The following is a 16,759-nucleotide window of genomic DNA, read 5'->3' as shown; positions in this document are numbered from 1 at the left end:
AACACAACTCTACAAATAAAATAAGTCATACAAGCATCATATTACAAGCCAGGGGCCTCGAGGGCTCGAATACAAGAGCTCGATCATAGACGAGTCAGCGGAAGCAACAATATCTGAGTACAGACATAAGTTAAACAAGTTTGCCTTAAGAAGGCTAGCACAAGCTGGGATACAGATCGAAAGAGGCGCAGGCCTCCTGCCTGGGATCCTCCTAACTACTCCTGGACGTCGTCAGCGGGCATCACGTAGCAGTAGGCACCTCCGGTGTAGTAGGAGTCGTCGTCGAAGGTGGCGTCTGGCTCCTGGGCTCCAACATCTGGTTGCGACAACCAGGTAGAAGGGATTGGGGGAAAGAGGGAGAAAGCAACCGTGAGTACTCATCCAAAGTACTCGCAAGCAAGGAGCTACACTACATATGCATGGGTAAATGTGAAAAGGGCCATATCGGTGGACTGAACTGCAGAAAGTCAGAATAAGAGGGGGGTAGCTAATCCTGTCGAAGACTACGCTTCTGGCCACCTCCATCTTGCAGCATGTAGAAGAGAGTAGACTGAAGTCCTCCAAGTAGCATCGTATAGCATAAACCTAACCGATGATCCTCCCCTCGCCCTGTGAGAGAGCGATCACCGGTTGTATCTGGCACTTGGAAGGGTGTGTTTTATTAAGTATCCGGTTCTAGTTGTCATAAGGTCAAGGTACAACTCCAAATCGTCCTGTTACCGAAGATCACGGCTATTCGAATAGATTAACTTCCCTGCAGGGGTGCACCACATACCCCAACACGCTTGATCCCATTTGGCCGGACACACTTTTCGGGGTCATGCCCGGCCGCGAAAGATCAACACGTCGCAGCCCCACCTAGGAACAACAGAGAGGTCAGCACACCGGTCTAAACCTAAGCGCACAGGGGTCTGGGCCCATCGCCCTTAGCACACCTGCACGTTGCGAACGCGGCCGGAAGCAGAACTAGCCCCCTTAATACAAGAGCAGGCTTACGTTCCAATCCGGCGCGCGCCGCTCAGTCGCTGACGTCACGAAGGCTTCGGCTGATACCACGACACCGGGATACCCATAACTACTCCCGCGTAGATGGTTAGTGCGTATAGACCAAATGGCCAGACTCAGATCAAATACCCAGATCTCGTTAAGCGTGTTAAGTATCCGCGAACGCTGACCAGGGTCAGGCCCACCTCTCTCCTAGGTGGTCTGAACCTGCCCTGTTGCTCCGCCTCAAAGATCCACTCGCGGGTGCTCCTACGAGCCGACCCGTCTTTAATCGCCACATGTATCAAGTATAAAGTACATAGTATAAACCCGCGATCACCTCCCGAGTGATCACGGCCCGATAGTATAGCATGGCAGACGGACAGGAATGTAGGGCCACTGATGATAAACTAGCATCCTATACTAAGCATTAGGATTGCAGGTAAAGGTAACAACAGTAGTAGCAAGGACAGGCTATGCATCAGGATAGGATTAACGGGAAGCAGTAACATGCTACACTACTCTAATGCAAGCAGTATAGAGAAGAGTAGGCGATATCTGGTGATCAAAGGGGGGGGCTTGCCTGGTTGCTCTGGCAAGAGAGAGGGGTCGTCAACACCGTAGTCGTACTGGGTAGCAGCGGCGTCGGTCTCGGTGTCTAGCGAGAGAAGAGGGGGAAGAAACAATAAATATAATGCAAACAAAAGCATGACGATGCATGACATGACAAGGCGTGATGCTAGGTGCGCCCTAACGTGGTACGAGGTGGTACCGGTGAAGGGGGGAAACATCTGGGAAATTATCCCCGGTGTTTCGCGTTTTCGGACAAAGGAACCGGAGGGGGAAAGTTGCGTGTTCGCTATGCTAGGGATGCGTGGCGGATGAACGGGCTGCGTATTCGAATTCGTCTCGTCGTTCTGAGCAACTTTCATGTTGAAAGTATTTTAATCCGAGTTACGGATTAAAAGATATGATTTTCTGAAGATTTTATTAATTTCTGGTATTTAATTAATTATTTAAATTAATTCGAAATGAATTAATGACATCAGCATGATGTCATGCTGACGTCAGCAGTCAACTGAGTTGACTGGGTCAAACTGACATGTGGGTCCAGTGGGACCCACCTGTCATACCCTGTTTAGGTTAATTAGGTCTTAGTTAAACTAAGTACTATTTAATTAAACTAACTAGTTAATTAGCTTAATTAAACATGATTAATTAACTTAATTAATTTAGTTAATTAATCAATTAATTAATTAAATTCATTTCTATTTTATTTATTATTTATTTTTCTAATTAATTTTCTAATTCCTTTTTTTTAATGGGGGCATGGGCCCCGTTTGGCAGTGGCCCAGAGGGGGCCTAACGGGCGCTGGCGTTAGCGGGGCTGCGGGCTCCGGGCGGGGCGTACCCAGCGCCCAGCACGAGGGGGCAAGGCCGGCCGACCGGAGCAGCATGCCGCGGCAAGGGGCAGCGCTGGCGGCGCGGCTAGCCGGAGCCGGCGAGGCAGAGGGCCGCGGTGCTGCAGGGGGGCAGCAGCGGCGAGCGGCTGCTGGGGTGGCCGCTACGGGCGTGCGCGCGTGAGCGCTGGAGGCGCGGGCGCGGCCCCGCGCGTGTGAGCGCGCGTGGGTGCGCGGGCGGCAGGGGGAATAGCACGGCGGGGGCGCGCACTACGCGGCACGGGCTCGCGGTGCGCGGCGGGAGCGAGGCAGAGGGCGGCGAGCGCGCGCGTGCGCGTGCGTGCGTGAGCGGCGGGTGGCCCGGAGCGTGAGCTCCGGCACGCGGGCGCAGCCGAGCTGCGCGGACGGTGAACGGAGAGAGAGGAGGGGCGCAGGGACATGGGAAGGAGGATGGCGGAGGCCGTGGCCTCACCGGGCTTCGTAGGGGCAACGGCAGCGGGTGTCGAGGTGGGGGGCGGGGACGGCGCGATGCGACGCAGGGGAGGACAACGGTGTGGCGGTCCGGCGAGGAGGCGTGGTCGAGGCGGCGTTCCGGGCGACGACGGGGCGACGAGGTCGGTGAAGGCCGTTGGGAAGGAGGACGGGGACACGAGGTGGCTGATCCGGCAACGAAGCTCGGCGGCGGGGCGCGGGATCCACGGCGGCAACGGCGACGTCGGCAGGGGCGCGGGCGGGGTTGAGCCCCGATCCAGATCGGGGGGCGAGAGGGAGGAGAGAGTGGGGGGTTACGGTTAGGGTTTCCCCCCCTCCTGGGGATAAGGTAGGGGCGGGTCGACCGGCTGGGCCAGGTGGGCCGGCCTGGCCGGTGAGCTGGGCCGCCTGGCCCAGTTGGCCAGGGGGGCCCTTTTATTCTTTTTTTTGCTTTTGTATTTTCTTTTCTTTTATTTCTGTTTTATCTTTGTTTCTTATTGTTTTAGTTTTTTGTGAAATATATACTTGGCATCTAATTTGGTATTTCAATTTAGTCCACTGCCACAAAAACTCTAGTCCCCAAATAATTTAGTTTGATATTTTATTTAATTAGTGAAGGCATTTAAATAATTAGTTTTGCTACTATTTAAATCATTATGGTGTAGTTAAGCATTTCATAAAAGTTTGGTTTCACCACCCCATTTACCTATGATTTATCCGACACATTTAGAACATTTTAGTTTTATTTTTGGAAAACTTTTGTTGTTTGCCTTAATTTCAAATTTGAATTTGAATCGTTTTCGAACTAACACGAGATTAGCGATAGTAACGGAGGTGACGTGGTGTCATTAGCAGAGGTTACTGTAGCTTGATTATCCGGGCGTTACAAATCTCCTCCACTACAAGAAATCTCGTCCCGAGATTTAAGGGGGATGTAAGGGGGGAGACTAGGTTACACAATTTCTAACGATTCTTCACAGTCTAGGTTGCTCTTCTCGAAGAGGTTGATCCATTACGTCGACGTCTTCATTTCTTTGCTTCAGGTCATCATGATGAAGTCGTCTTCCTTTTTTTTGTGTCTTCATCGTACTTATGATAAGGAAAAACGGTAGATTCGGAAGAACAAACCTCTACAAGGTTGCTCATCTGGTAGATAACATCGGGGAAGGTGGCGGAAAGTAACTCTCGAATTGAAACTTAAGAAAATATCGAGAGCAAAGTAATAAGGTACCATGAGAAGTTTCGAGCGCATAGGCAATCATTCGTTGCCTGAAGCGAAGTGTGAAAGGGGTTCAGAGCAATGGGAATAAGTATTGCGTCAGATACCAGATTGATGATCTCATCGGAAGGTGGCTCATGAATTACACACGAGGCCACGCGTGAGGAATAACTTTGGGAACAGGGGGTGTACAGGAGAGTCAGGTTTCGATCCTGAGGAACTGTGGGTTATGGGCCCACCATGTGGGTTAAAAGCAGGAAGGGCGGTGACGTATTGCACGATCATGAAAGCAAGGCATGTCAGAGGATAGTCTGTCGGTTAGGTCGGAAACAACATCGGTACCAAGGGCGAGGGACGAAGAGAACCATTTTCCTACTCGTTGAACGAGGCGGTCCAATAGGTAGAGTTCTCGTCCATCGGCGGTTACCGGAAAGTTTTCAACAATAGTAACAGGGTCTTGCTGACAGAATGGTACACCGAGGTGTTTACATAAGCAGGAGAATATTACTGCTTAGATCATATAGATCACAAGAAAGGTTAAACCAACAATGGAAAGGAAAATGTGATTATCAAATTAAACAGAACAAGGGGAAGGAAAATGTGTTTAAACACATATTTCAGGGGTATATCCTTCCCAAGGACAAGCAGAGCACGATATCCATGACAGGATATAATGTCGAAAACTCTTGAGGTAAGGGGAGAGAAATTTAATGACATTACCCATACAACGGTGTTTGGATAATTGAGCAGGAAACATTTAACATTGGGCTTCAAATGTTCTTGTTGAAAACTGGAGTACCATAGACATGCTTCGAGATAGCATTGACAAGGCCAACAGGTGAAGATCAGACTTTGGAAACACAAAGGATCCATCAGGAACAACTTATAGAATAAATCTTACAATTTCCTCATGGAAGAATGGCTAACCTTGATAAAAGGATACATATACTACAACAATAGGTCCTCTGGCCAGGGATGCTAAGCAAAGACACCACCTTACCGGGTTATTTAGAGACCAATGTTATAACTCTTGGAAAATGTTCCAACCAGCATATCTGACCGAGTTTCAGATCTGATTGGTGTCAGGATACCTCAGACTCGGGATGTCTGAGAAGCAAAGGTGCAACACAATTTGACGGGATGCCATTGTAAGATTCTTAGGAAATGAACTATGGAAGTGAGTTCCGAAACATGAGTTCATCAGTAAACCAACGAGGGGATGAGGAGGTGGCTGATGGAATCAGCGGTAATTCATCGAGATTAACAAAAGATGGATTTCCACAATTAGGTGAACAAGGAAATATCATTTGTCGGATCAAATGATATAATGAAGCATGTTTGAGGAAAATATACACAATTAAACATTGGTAGAAAGGTGCGCCCGAAATATGGGTTGGGCTGCACGACCAATGTCAGAATGGTGATTCAATAATCAATAGTCTAAGAATGAATGGCCGACCATTATTCAAAGCAATAGGGTTGCTAGAAAGGCAGAATCCAATCAGCACCGTTCACTTGTTGGTACCCCGGTTGGAATCAACGCGAGGACCAAGAAAGAATGGTGATGATGAGAAGTATCACTATACCAAGAATTCTTAAGAGGAGGAGCAATCCTCACAACATCCTTGATATTAAAAGATGGTAATACTCCAAGGTAAAGAAGAACAAATGCTAGATAGCAGGGAACTCAAGGTATAACACAAAACACGAACAAGTTTGTGTTGAACGGAAGGCAATAAAGTGGTCAAAGATAACACAAATCAGCGGGGGCAAGGATAGTATTTCTCATCATGAACTCAATTGATATCCTGGAAGAGCTCATAAGGTCGATGATGATCACGACACATTTGGCGAGAGATTTCATGAAGATGTAATCAATCAGCGATGACATCAGGTCAAAGGAATGATGAAGCGGAAGGTTATTGGAACCATGGGTAGGACACAAACTTGAAATCAAGCTTGTTGTTCAAGGCGAAATGGAATGACGAGGGAGATCGGCGTAACCTTAGCTCATCATCGAAAGTTGTGCTCCGAGGTTAAGGACCAGGTAGCACAGTTAAAATTGGCACGATAATGATATAGCCGAGCAGGCTAGGATTTACGTGACCGAGTTCAAACTCGGACTTAAAGAAGATTATCAAGAGTTGTTGAACCGTAGGGCAGACTCGGTTCAGTTATCGGTGTCTTTGAGTGTTTAATAACTCAGAGACCATGAAAACTGTAAACAGTGAGAATGTAGTACTTGATGAAGAACTCATAAGAAGTTATGCAGTTCCAAGATAATCTCGAGATACCAGGGGGGTAATACCCAAAGACGGATCAAAGTAGAGGTTGGACCGGGGTATTGGTCCACAGAAGACAAGTGCTTATACTTGCATCGAAAATGGTATTTAAAGGAGAACATGGTCGGAACCATGATTGCAAAGGATCAATTCACCGATAGCAAAGGATATTATATAAAGGAAATAGTTACAAGAAGCTTCCATGATAGGATCTACATCGCGTCCATGGGCATGAACACAAAGTTCAAGGTCGACTCCCACTTCTCCAATGCATAACCTTTCATTCACTTCTCGCGTTCGATGAAGTTGCAGTGTTGAAATTTTATCTGGCGAAGCACCAGAAGAGTATGACTCGTGAAAACTTCCGGGTTCACACGGTTTAGAGAAGGCATATGTTCAACCCATAGGGGCTTCTTAGAAACATATACCACAAGTTTCAAGAGTAACTAACACAAGTCCGAAAACAGAGCATGGTTGACAAAGCAGAGGATACAATTTACCAAAGGCATTATGTACCCGTGGAAAGGCTCACAAGGTTATTGAATATGAAGGACGAGGTCAGATGAAATCCAACAATGGATCGGGCAATCCACAACGGAGCTGATGTGAGTATCGGTACTCAATCAGTCGAAGAAAGAATGCACGGTTATCATTTTATAGAACATCTGAATAATTCGAGGTTTAGATACCAAAGGAATTATGATGTCCAAAACAAGAGATCAGAAGCAGACGCTCTGATCAAGAATGGATCAATTGAATATACCAGAGGCACAATCGACGACAGATAATTTGGTCGAGAACCAGCTCATGTTCAAAATGGCGTCTGAGCCGGAAAGATAATCCTAGGACTCGACTGATGATTGTGAACATTCGCACTCATATTGAATCAACAGACTCAAATGATAATGACAAGGGATGCCATTAAGATTACGAGACTTATGGGATTAACCATAATGCAAGCAAGCAAGAATTTCAGGAGCAATAGGTTGCTGAGGATCTTCGGAAGACCGAATGGTATTTCGAAGAATTTTGTGAACTGCATGAATATCTGGGGATGAGCGGATACTCGATAAATGCGAGTAATTATCCGTAGTGGTATGCATGTGGCAAAGAACTGCAAGGCAGTAGGCACAAAGTATTCTCGGGGTATCTTATAATAACAAGATCGACTGGGAATAAAAGTAAGCACGACAGGTCTAAATACTTATCCATAGGGATATTTCGGCGGTAGGGAATTGCAAAAGCAACGGCATAAGGTTTTGGGAGAACATCAGAGAGTATTGTCAGAATCTTCTGTTGAAGCAGTCGATCATCTGGCCTGAATGGGGCTCTCCGGGAGGAAGTATTTTCGAGAACCTAAAGTTAGATTTTAGTCAAATCATTTAACCCGAATAGAAGAGAGATCAGAGTCCCAGAGTAAGGATCGAGGAGTAAAAGATCCTAATACCACCCAGATGGCGACGTGGGCCCATGGGCCGCACAGCCATGTTAGGAAAATAGTTTTCATCGACTAGACTCAACTTCGGCCAAGGAGTTGGAAAGGGGATTCCTACAGGCAGTCAGCTCTGATACCAACTTGTGACTCCCCCGATTCGATCGTACACTAATCATACACGCAAACGTGTACGATCAAGATCAGGGACTCACGGGAAGATATCACAACACAACTCTACAAATAAAATAAGTCATACAAGCATCATATTACAAGCCAGGGGCCTCGAGGGCTCGAATACAAGAGCTCGATCATAGACGAGTCAGCGGAAGCAACAATATCTGAGTACAGACATAAGTTAAACAAGTTTGCCTTAAGAAGGCTAGCACAAGCTGGGATACAGATCGAAAGAGGCGCAGGCCTCCTGCCTGGGATCCTCCTAACTACTCCTGGACGTCGTCAGCAGGCATCACATAGCAGTAGGCACCTCCGGTGTAGTAGGAGTCGTCGTCGAAGGTGGCGTCTGGCTCCTGGGCTCCAACATCTGGTTGCGACAACCAGGTAGAAGGGATTGGGGGAAAGAGGGAGAAAGCAACCGTGAGTACTCATCCAAAGTACTCGCAAGCAAGGAGCTACACTACATATGCATGGGTAAATGTGAAAAGGGCCATATCGGTGGACTGAACTGCAGAAAGTCAGAATAAGAGGGGGGTAGCTAATCCTGTCGAAGACTACGCTTCTGGCCACCTCCATCTTGCAGCATGTAGAAGAGAGTAGACTGAAGTCCCTCCAAGTAGCATCGTATAGCATAATCCTAACCGATGATCCTCCCCTCGTCGCCCTGTGAGAGAGCGATCACCGGTTGTATCTGGCACTTGGAAGGGTGTGTTTTATTAAGTATCCGGTTCTAGTTGTCATAAGGTCAAGGTACAACTCCAATCGTCCTGTTACCGAAGATCACGGCTATTCGAATAGATTAACTTCCCTGCAGGGGTGCACCACATACCCCAACACGCTTGATCCCATTTGGCCGGACACACTTTTCGGGGTCATGCCCGGCCGCGAAAGATCAACACGTCGCAGCCCCACCTAGGCACAACAGAGAGGTCAGCACGCCGGTCTAAACCTAAGCGCACAGGGGTCTGGGCCCATCGCCCTTAGCACACCTGCACGTTGCGAACGCGGCCGGAAGCAGAACTAGCCCCCTTAATACAAAGCAGGCTTACGTTCCAATCGGCGCGCGCCGCTCAGTCGCTGACGTCACGAAGGCTTCGGCTGATACCACGACAGCCGGGATACCCATAACTACTCCCGCGTAGATGGTTAGTGCGTATAGACCAAATGGCCAGACTCAGATCAAATACCCAGATCTCGTTAAGCGTGTTAAGTATCCGCGAACGCTGACCAGGGCCAGGCCCACCTCTCTCCTAGGTGGTCAACCTGCCCTGTCGCTCCGCCTCAAAGATCCAACTCGCGGGTGCTCCTACGAGCCGACCCGTCTTTAATCACCACATGTATCAAGTATAAAGTACATAGTATAATCCCGCGATCACCTCCCGAGTGATCACGACCCGATAGTATAGCACAGCAGATGGACAAGAATGTAGGGCCACAGATGGAAATACTAGCATCCTATACTAAGCAAGTAGGATTGCAGGTAAAGGTAACAACAGGAGTAGCAAGGACAGGCTATGCATCAGGATAGGATTAACGGGAAGCAGTAACATGCTACACTACTCTAATGCAAGCAGTATAGAGAAGAGTAGGCGATATCTGGTGATCAAAGGGGGGGCTTGCCTGGTTGCTCTGGCAAGAGAGAGGGGTCGTCAACACCGTAGTCGTACTGGGTAGCAGCGGTGTCGGTCTCGGTGTCTAGCGAGAGAAGAGGGGGAAGAAACAATAAATACAATGCAAACAAAAGCATGACGATGCATGACATGACAAGGCATGATGCTAGGTGCACCCTAACGCGGTACGAGGTGGTACCAGTGAATGGGGGAAACATCCGGGAAATTATCCCCGGTGTTTCGCGTTTTCGGACAGAGGAACCGAAGGGGGAAAGTTGCATGTTCGCTATGCTAGGGATGCGTGGCGGATGAACGGGCTGCGTATTCGAATTCGTCTCGTCGTTCTGAGCAACTTTCATGTTGAAAGTATTTTAATCCGAGTTACGGATTAAAAGATATGATTTTGTGAAGATTTTATTAATTTTTGGTATTTAATTAATTATTTAAATTAATTCGAAATGAATTAATGACATCAGCATGATGTCATGCTGACGTCAGCAGTCAACTGAGTTGACTGGGTCAAACTGACATGTGGGTCCAGTGGGACCCACCTGTCATACCCTGTTTAGGTTAATTAGGTCTTAGTTAAACTAAGTACTATTTAATTAAACTAACTAGTTAATTAGCTTAATTAAACATGATTAATTAACTTAATTAATTTAGTTAATTAATCAATTAATTAATTAAATTCATTTCTATTTTATTTATTTATTTTTTTCTAATTAATTTTCTAATTCCTTTTTTTAATGGGGGCGTGGGCCCCGTTTGGCAGTGGCCCAGAGGGGGCCTAACAGGCGCTGGCGTTAGCGGGGCTGCGGGCTCCGGGCGGGGCGTACCCGCCCAGCACGAGGGGGCAAGGCCGGCCGGCCGGAGCAGCATGCCGCGGCAAGGGGCAGCGTGGCGGCCTGCGGCTAGCCGGCGGCGACGGCAGGGGGAGGGGCCGGGCGAGGGGAGCAGCGCGAGCGCGGTGCTGCAGGGTGCCGCTGCCAGGCGAGACGCGCGCGCGTGGGCGGCTGGAGGCGCGGGCACGCGGCCGCGCGTGTGCGCGCGTGGGTGCGCGGGGCGGTAGCGGGGAATAAGCAGCGCGGGTGCGCGGACATGGCGCGGCACTACGCGGCACGGGCTCGCGGTGCGCGGCGGGAGCGGAGGCAGAGGGCGGCGAGCGCGCGCGTGCGCGTGCGTGCGTGAGCGGCGGGTGGCCCGGAGCGTGAGCTCCGGCACGCGGGGACAGCCGAGCTGCGCGGACGGTGAACGGAGAGAGAGGAGGGGCGCAGGGACATGGGAAGGAGGAGGGCGGAGGCCGTGGCCTCACCGGGCTTCGTAGGGGCAACGACAGCGGGTGTCGAGGTGGGGGACGGGGACGGCGCGATGCGACGCAGGGGAGGACGACGGTGTGGCGGTCCGGCGAGGAGGCGTGGTCGAGGCGGCGTTCCGGGCGACGACGGGGCGACGAGGTCGGTGAAGGCCGTTGGGGAGGAGGACGGGGACACGAGGTGGCTGATCCGGCAACGAAGCTCGGCGGCGGGGCGCGGGATCCACGGCGGCAACGGCGACGTCGGCAGGGGCGCGGGCGGGGTTGAGCCCCGATCCAGATCGGGGGGCGAGAGGGAGGAGAGAGTGGGGGGTTACGGTTAGGGTTCCCCCCCCCTCCTAGGGATAAGGTAGGGGCGGGTCGGCCGGCTGGGCCAGGTGGGCCGGCCTGGCCGGTGAGCTGGGCCGCCTGGCCCAGTTGGCCAGGGGGGCCCTTTTATTCTTTCTTTTTTTTGCTTTTGTATTTTCTTTTCTTTTATTTCTGTTTTATCTTTGTTTCTTATTATTTTAGTTTTTTGTGAAATATATACTTGGCATCTAATTTGGTATTTCAATTTAGTCCACTGCCACAAAAACTCTAGTCCCCAAATAATTTAGTTTGATATTTTATTTAATTAGTGCAGGCATTTAAATAATTAGTTTTGCTACTATTTAAATCATTATGGTGTAGTTAAGCATTTCATAAAAGTTTGGTTTCACCACCCCATTTACCTATGATTTATCCGACACATTTAGAACATTTTAGTTTTATTTTTGGAAAACTTTTGTTGCTTGCCTTAATTTCAAATTTGAATTTGAATCGTTTTCGAACTAACACGAGATTAGCGACAGTAATGGAGGTGACGTGGTGTCATTAGCAGAGGTTGCTGTAGCTTGATTATCCGGGCGTTACATGCTCTAAGCTTTGGGTGTGACTGTTTGCACCCTTTCATGTAACTGTGTTCCCCTCTAGGAAATGAATAGATTCTCACTCAAAAAAGAAAGGAAATGAATAGATCTCACATATTTGGTATGTCTCCATTGTTTATGAGGAAACAACTGGACTATGGTTAATAGTCTGTGGTATTGAGAACAACAAAAAGGTGGAATGCTCATGGAGCGGTCTTAGTTTTCTTTCCCAGTAACAATGTACCTTATCAACAATTATGCCTCTGCCACTCGAATAACACAACAAATTATTTATGCTCAGGTATATATTTTCAAAGATAAATTGCTGCGATCATGCAACCTTAATAATTTCTTTGTATTGGACTGTGTTGTAATCATGATATGACCTGAAAGCTTTCGGGTTCCCAGCCGAGCCACCAACCACATACTCCACTCTATAGATGCACAATACCATGTTCCAAGCTCCTGTCTAGCCTCCAATGACCGCGATCAACGCAAATTGATGAGCGGGACAAACCTTCTTCCCTACTCAACATGTATTGCATTAGGATAAAACTTATTCTTCCATTCTGTTTTTTCTTCTTGGTCTGATTGGCAGAACACCGTGTATAGGATATATTTGAACAAAGAACTACAAAGAGGGGGTTGTTCGGCACATTGTGCAGCAACCACGGTAATGAGTAGTGAATTGTGAATCCACAACCACGTTTGGAAAGGCAATTTTGCAAATCCAGTGAAGTCTCTCTTATCATGTACTATCTTAACTACAATGTATCACCTATGATGACGACTATTTGGACTTGCTCTTTTGTTGAATCTATTGGCCATGTTTCTATGTACTCAAATGTGTTTTAACCTGCTTGACATATTGCACATATTTGAAAAGATAAGTCTTTCATTTTTTGTATAAAAAAGTTACAATTGATATCCCATGTGCTTGTCCAGACCTAAACTTACTAACAAATGCTTTTTTTTTCAAAGCGCTCATGGTTTAAAATGAGACTTATTATAAACAACAATTCACCATGTCTCCTATTAAAGGCGATTAAACCATGTATATTATTTTCATCGTGCACATAGATTTAGCGTGCCTCTGTGTCATTTGGCACAACGGGTCCACTAGTAGTCATAAAAGATGGCCAACTAGCTATGCCACGTGATGCATGCTGGTTGATCACGATGAGGAAGATTTTGAAAGTTTGAAATTATTTTTTGAAGATGGAAGTGAGACTTTTTTATAATTTTTTCTAGCATTTTCCTTTTTAAGACGAATATGATGTCCATGTGACATAAGAATATTTTTAAATTTTAAGATGAAGATGAGGTGGACACAACCCCCTCTTAAGCGGATCGTGATGCCAACCACTAGGGGCGTGTTTGGTTGCCTGGATTTGGCCTAACCAGGTCCGTGTGAGAAGAAATTGGCCTGTTTGGTAACCCGCATACACTATTGACCTGCATCGCACATTTCTTAAAGCACCTCTAGGCCTGACTCGCTGGAAACACTCAAATCGGCAGTTTCTCCCGAGCCACGCCGAGCGGAAGCGCAACGAGCGGGCCCCTGCACGAGGAGAAACGGGAGGGATGCAAGGTGTTTACGTGGTGTCTTCTTCAACCTCCAGTAAGCTCCTCTCTAATCTCTTCTTTTCCATGTCCCTCTAATCTACACAACGGTGCTTCGATTCGAGGTAATCTCTACACGAAAAAGATGCACATCGACGGGTCTATTCAGGCGATCGGTTTGTAGTTTTATCGACCGTATATGCTTAATTTCTTGTTCCCGTTTGAAGCTGTTTTGGATGAATTTTGTCAGATTCGTCGCACATGATTGATTGTTTGAAATTTCCTTTGACCAGCAGCCTAATCTCGCAGTTTTGCACAACATTTGTGTTGCAAGTTTCCTGTTTCGACGATCGTAGATGAGAAAATCTACATATTTCTCATGGCTGTACATATGGTTATGTGTGCTGTGATTTAAGACATCGCTTAATTATTCCTCTAGCCGGTGTGGTTTCTCTCAATCTCCTATCTCGGGTCTTGTTGTGGCAGCAACATCATCGCCGTCGTTCATCTCGGCCTTCTCTCCATGATCCTACTGTAGTTAAGCCGCCATGGCACGCACACTGACAGGGTTCTTCTCCTCTGTTCTCTGTCATCGATGGAGTCGATCATCTTGGTCTTCTCCCGACCTCCTCTTTCTCGTCCTACCACACTGGAGTCATTTCCGGCGTCGATCATCTCAGCTCCTCTCTCTCTCGTCCTACTACACTGACGATGCCATGGCGTGAGCACTGCATTTCTCCTCTCTGTCCATTGTCTTTGAGCGACCACTCCAACTAGTTCGCCGACGGGGTCGCTCGCCCATGACTTCGTGCTCGTCATGTTGGACATGGCGCCACGGTTACTGTCCACCGCAGTCGCCATGGTCCGGCGCACACTGCATTTCTTCTCCCCTTTTCTCTACTAGCTCTTAACCTTGTGTGCTAAGTGCAAGTGGTAGCTCTTAATCATACCTTATGCGTGCAACCAAACACCTTGTTCATGTGCCGCTTGGGCCAATGCAGGCAACCAAACAAAATGCACTTGCGTATTACCTAATGCAGGGACCCTAGATGTAGGCAACCAAACAACTTGCAGATGTCGCATATGAGACTGTTTTTTCAGAGCCAGACTAAGTGAAGAAATGTATGCAATACAATTACTGTTGTACACAGCAACCAAACACGCCCTAGCACGCTCAAACACACACTTATGAGCCAGCCGACAGTACGAGGGGCCTCATGGTGAAACGCACGAGAAAAAAACCCTACTGGAGCAAACTTCTCCTGCCAGCCACAAGTCTGCGCCTCGCCCACGTTCTCCACGACTCCTGTCCTGCTCGCCGTCGCAGCGGCCTCGCATCGCAGCCCCTGGGCTCGGGCAGGTAACCGGTGCCCTTCTCGATCTGAAATTTGCATCTCGGTTGGTTGATTGATGGATGGTCACCTTCAAAAAATAATTAAACGGCGAAGCGTGGCAGTAAAAAATATCTTCAATTCTTGCTCAAAATGCCCGCAGTCCCCCCCCCCCCCCCCCCCCCCCCCCCCTCCCTCTGATTTTCTCCTTTTTTTTAGCGCAACCTATTCCGCATGATTTCTTGCCCTCTCCGTCTTCCCTTCTTCCATTGAGGTCTGAAGGATCGGGGAATTTTTGTCTGTTCAAGGTAACCTCCTCCCCCCTTTCCCCTTTTCATTCGTTGAATAATAGCAACAATCGCCTGTTCATTTGGAGCACTGCAGTTTTCGTGTTGGAGTTCTGACTGGTTCTTCCGAAATATTCGATTTGCCGAAGAAAGCACCTCTCAAAAGAGTAGGAGTATGCTCCAGCGCGGTTTTCTGTGGTTTGTTCGCGCGGATCTATCTTTTATGCCCTTGGCTTGTAAACGAAAACGCACGAAAGATGCTTGCCGTGTGCTAGAGCATTAGCGCTTCAGCAACGTATTGAATGGCTGTAGATAAATATGTAGTGCTTGAATTGGATGGCTGTTTCGGATTTGGTGTGCCATGCAACAGTTCGCCCCGGAAAAAAGAAATGTGAGATGATACACGCACTTGATTGCAGTATTCCTAGTTCTCTAATAATCATTGTGGGAAGGCCAAAGGTAAACAGGATGATAGGAGTAGGCGATATGCGTGGTGCTAAGTGTTACTCCCTCCGTTCCAAAATAGATGACCCAACTTTGTACTAAGTTGAGTCATCTATTTTGGAACGGAGGGAGTAGATGTTAGGTACCGAATCGATCTATTCACTCTATCTCGGATACAAGTCTCGAATTCGATTACAACCAGCACTCTCGTTGTTCTTGTGGAAGAAGAAGAAGGAAGGTAGGTGGGGAAAGGGGGAGAGAGCCACCATTCGTTCTGATCCTTCTGGATGCCGCTGCCATCGTCGCTCGAGGGAATAAGGAGGAGTCAACGGTGACGCGTGACTCAGTGGCCCCACTCTGGCACAACGAATCTTCTGTTGGGCTGTGCGATCCTCTTGGGCCTGCCGTCGATCCGCCTTGCCACCAGGCCGTCATTGGCAGTGTGTTTTGCTGCCGCGGCAGCACTCTTGTCACTTGCTTTCATGGCAGGTCGTGCGCTGACATCCCCTCCATGAGAGATGGCTTGTCCCCAAGCCAGGGGCGCGGGGTAGCGGTCTCGCATCGTCTTGACGTCTTCCCAGGTGGCGTCGAGGATGGAGGGATCGGACGAGCGCACGAGGACTTGTTCACGTCGTCCTTGCGGGGTGTGGCGCCATCTTGTATTGATGATCTCGACCGGTGTCAGAGGTTCGTCCATGGGGGTTGGCAGCGTCGTCTCGACCGGTGTAGAAGCGGACAAGGCTTGGCGGAGCTGCGACACGTGGAAGACGTGGTGCACCTTGGCGCTGGCGGGAAGCTCGAGCTCGTAGGCGACGGGGTTGACAACGCGAATGATCTTGTAGGGCCCGAAGTAGCGGAAGGAGAGCTTGTGGTTGGAGCGACGGGCCACCGTCGTCTGAACGTACAACTATAGCTTGACGAAGACAGAGTCCCCAACGACGAAGGAGCGATCAGTGCGTTTCTTGTCAGCTTGGCTCTTCATAATGTTGCGCGCTCGATGCAGGTGCTCCGAAAGTACTTGCTGCATGTGCTTGCGCTCTTCAAGCCAGTCTTTGAGCTGCGGTAGCTTGCATGTAGAAGCGGCTTCGATTCCCCAATGGCGTGGCTCGTGGCCATAGAGAGCTGCGAAAGAAGTATTGAGACCAGAGTGAAAGCTGGAGTTGTACCAAAATTCCGCGAGAGCCAAGTAATGGCGCCACTTGTTTGGGTTGGCGTGGGTGAAGCATCTGAGGTATATCTCCAGGCACTGATTGACGCGCTCCGTTTGCCCATCTGTTTGCGGGTGATACGGCGTGCTCATATTGAGTTTGGTGCTGATAGTTTTGAAGAGTTCGCGCCGAAAGCTGCCGGTGAACACGGG

At 48.6% G+C, this 16,759-nt stretch overlaps 1 protein-coding gene across 12 annotated transcripts in view; it reads left to right on the top strand.

Moving 5' to 3' along the window:
- Positions 1-14,522: 14,522 nt before the first annotated feature.
- The window catches only part of LOC125513222 (probable magnesium transporter NIPA2), a 45,306-nt gene continuing 43,069 nt past the window's right edge, over positions 14,523-16,759 (top strand). For 3 of the 12 annotated variants that reach the window (XM_048678277.1, XM_048678276.1, XM_048678265.1), the window contains exon 1: positions 14,526-14,697. The gene's annotated coding sequence lies outside the window, so the exon portion shown is untranslated. Of the gene's footprint in view, positions 14,698-14,887; positions 14,977-16,759 lie in introns of all 12 variants that reach the window. The other 9 variants (XM_048678271.1, XM_048678270.1, XM_048678274.1 and 6 more) reach the window with 7 other exon arrangements.

Source organism: Triticum urartu, chromosome 6, assembly GCF_003073215.2.
Source record: "Triticum urartu cultivar G1812 chromosome 6, Tu2.1, whole genome shotgun sequence".
In the NCBI taxonomy this organism is placed as follows: Eukaryota; Viridiplantae; Streptophyta; class Magnoliopsida; order Poales; family Poaceae; genus Triticum; species Triticum urartu.
The sequence above is the reverse complement of the archived record's forward strand: the minus strand, read 5'-3'. Positions and strand labels throughout refer to the sequence as shown.